We start from the raw sequence: 3,893 nt of genomic DNA, 5'->3' as shown, positions 1-3,893 counted from the left end.
AGAGGAATACTTTGTGTTACAACAATTTAAATATGTTTTTATTGAGGAGATACTAGGACTGCCCCTAAGAAGAGATATAGATTTTACTGTTGATCTGATTCCTAGAGGGTTTCAAGTGTCTAAATTTCCTTACAGGATAATTGTACCTAAGTTAATGGAATTGACGATTCAATTACAAGAGATGTTGGATAAAAAGTACATAAGGTCTAGTCTGTCTCCATGGGGAGTGCCAATGTCATTTGTCAAAAATAGGGATTGGACAATGTTGATTTGTATTGATTATAGATAGCTGAATAAAATGACAATTAAAAATAAATATCCCCTACCTAGGATTGATGGTTTGGTTGATCAAGTTCAAGGAGCATCAATCTTTTCAAAAATTGATATAAGGTGAGGATATCATCAAATAAGGATCAAATATGAATACTTACACAAGACAACATTCAAAACAAGATATGGACACTATGAGTTTGTAGTGTTGTCATATGGACTCACTAATGCACCAAAAACTTTCATGTGCTTGATGAATAGTGTATTGAGAACTTACCTTGACAAAATTGTTATAGTATTTCTAGATGATATTCTAGCTTACTGTAAGAGTAAAGAATAACGTGGTTAACTTTTGCAGATTGTTCTTCAAACACTTAAAGAGAATAAGTTGTATGCTAAGTTTATCAAATTCTCATCTATCAACAACAAATTCGATATCTGGGGCACATGGTGTCCAAAGAAGGAATTGTTGTATATGCAGAAAAGATTAAAGCTATTATGGAGCGGTAAATGTTGAGAAATCCATTAGGGCATAATTTATATTTGATTTCTCTGATTTGACATCTACTTGTGATATTGTATTTGTGTTATGTTTATTATATTAGTGTTATTATCATCAAATAAATTCCAAAAGTACAATGAACAACAAATGTAGGCACTCAGCTAGGGAAAAACCCCTAGGAAGGGGAAAACTTAGTCAAACTCTTCCAACAGTAGATTCAAATCAAGTTGATATGACCAAGACCCTATTTACCTAGACCAAGAACTCCTTCCATCCATTAAGTCATCGTTATTCAGAAACAACACATATGTTAGTCCATTTCTTCATAAGTCAATGACAAGTATTTCATCAGGATTCTTGTACTTCTGTATGTAGCTATGGCTTCCTTAGTTAATGTGATAATAGAGAAATTTGATTTTGTAGACTTCTTCTACTTCGGTCCTCAGACCTCAGTCCAATACTTAACACTTCGATCATGTAATGATGTGATACATTAGTTCAACACTTCATCCCTGTAATGATATCATACTTCAGTCTCGTCCTCAATACTTCAGTCCTACAATGATATGATACCTCAGTCCTATACTTCGATCCTCAGTTTTGTAGTCACTACCTTAGCCCTACAGTAATATGATACCTCAGTCTTGTACTTTGATCTTCAGTTTTTAGTCACTCAGTACTTTGTTGTCATATGGATAATCTGAATCATCTTGATAACCGAAACTTCACTATATTGGAATGAAATTAACTTCTTTGTTTGTAATCCATCTGAATTCCTTAACTTCGTGTCCATTAGGCCGGGTTCACTTGAGTATATATAGTTGTTTCTACCTATATATTAATCCAACATGAATAAAAGGATAAGTCAAATTTTGGAAGGTGAAGTTGGAACTGATTTAGAAGAGATTGAGGCCGACTTGATGGATGGAGGGTTTGACATGAAAAAAAATAAATTTCTTTCATGGCCCCAATAAGGGTTTCTTACATGTCAAATCCCACTAGCACAACTAGTTGAGGATGCCTCTCGTTAGCAAGGCAACCCAGGATCAAACCTCACGAGGAGTGGTTGTGCCCTATGTCAGGGGCAAGAGACATGTTAAAAAATTTAATCATATTAGAGTTGGTGTGGCCTAGGACAGGTGGATCCTTGGGTGAATTTGATGAATTACATGCCCATAGGTTGTGACTCCTTAAGGCACGGGTCAAGCCTGGAGGATCAAAAACAATTTGACGTACAAAAAAAAGGGTTTCTTACATCATAAATTTGACTTTGAATCAACAAAAGAATCCTAGAGCACTCAATGGATGCTTTGACCTATTAACTATTGACCCAAGCATGAAACCCATTCTTTAATAAGTCAAAAAAAAAAATCTTTTATAAATAATCTTTCTTTTCTTTCTTCAAATATAATTACGAATACCAACACTAGTTACATTCTTTAACAGTTAGTTCCTAAAGATGTAATTGATGTGAGATCATTTATGGGGATTACAGGTTATTATAGAAGGTTTATAGAGGTTTTTTGTAAGCAGACATATCCTATTACTTCCTTGCAGAAGAAGGGAATAAAATTTGAGTGGAATCAAAAGTGTTAGGCAGTTTGAGAAGCTGGAGAAATTATTATCAATCTCTTATCTTGAAACTATTTGATCCAAATAAAGAGTTTAATGTGTGCACAGATGCTTGCAAAGAGGGTTTGGGAGGTGTTTTTATGCAATATGGACATGTAATCAGTTATGAGTCCACAAATATCAAGAACCATGAGAAGAATTATGCTATGTGTGATTTAGAATTGGTAGCCATAATACATGCTTTAAAAATGTGGAGACACTACTTAATTGGGAGAAAATTTAGCTAAAGTATAGATAATGTAAGCCTTAAATACATTTTTGATCCACCTAATTTAAATGCAATACAAGCTAGATGATTATCCATTATCAGTGAGTGTGATTTTGAAATTGTGCACATTAAAGGCAAGGAAAATAAAATCACTGATACTTTGAGCAGAAAACTACATCAAATTTGCATACTTTCATAAATTAATTGGAAAATAGAACTGATTAAAATAGTAGAAGTGTTAGATGAGGAGTATCTAAAGAATGTAGATATATTGTTGTTTAAAGGCTAAATTTACATACCAAATGACTTGGAACTGAATCTTTTTGTGTTTTATGAATTACATAAAAGCTACATAGTTGGACACCCCAGATATCAAAGTGTAATAATAGTGTTAAGGAAATATTATTATTGGCTAAACATGAAGTTTGAAGTAGCCAAATAAGTGGATAGATTTTTGGAATGACAACAAGTAAAGGCATCCCATCAACATCTATTGGGTTTACTGCAACCATTTCCAATTCCAGAATGGAAATGGGAAACCATATCCATGGATTTCATTACTATTTTTCCAAAAACCAAGAAACAACATGATTCAATAATGGTAGTGGTAGATAAGTTTAACAAATATGCACGCTTATTCCTGTTAAGTCTAATTTCAAAGCTATTAACATAGAAAAAATATTTACGAAGGAAATATTTAGGCTTCATGGTATGCCCAAAACCATAATTTCATACCATGATCCCAAATTTACTTAAAAAATTTGGAAGGGATTGTTTGAAGGAATAGAAACAAAGCTGAATTTTAGTACAACATGTCACCCTCAAACTGATGGGAAAACAGAAAGGACTAACCATATTTTAGAGGACATGTTGAGAATTTGTGATATGGACAAACTAACCAAATGGGAAGATTATCTCCACTTGGTTGATTTAGCTTATAACAATGGTACAAAACTTATTTAAAGATGAGTCCCTTTGAAGTAATTTATGGTATAAAATGCAAAGTACCTTTGAGTTGGGACTATCTTGAAGATTGGTTACTAATGGGGCAAGAGATGTTAAAAGAAATGGAAGAAGCGGTTAAGCAGGTTAGACAAAATCTAAAAACAACTCAAGACCATCAAAAGAGCTATGCAGATTTGAAAAGACTACCAAAAGAATTCAATGTGGGATCTCATGTGTATTTGAAATTGAAACCCAAGAAGAGTACACTTAGACTTGGTATTTGTGCTAAGTTATCACCTAGATATTGTGGACGTAAGTCCTAGACAGAATTGGACT

This window comes from Pinus tabuliformis, chromosome 5_1 (assembly GCF_031772625.1).
Source record: "Pinus tabuliformis cultivar Carrire ecotype Pingquan chromosome 5_1, CPIR1, whole genome shotgun sequence".
Classification (NCBI taxonomy): Eukaryota; Viridiplantae; Streptophyta; class Pinopsida; order Pinales; family Pinaceae; genus Pinus; species Pinus tabuliformis.
The sequence above is the reverse complement of the archived record's forward strand: the minus strand, read 5'-3'. Positions refer to the sequence as shown.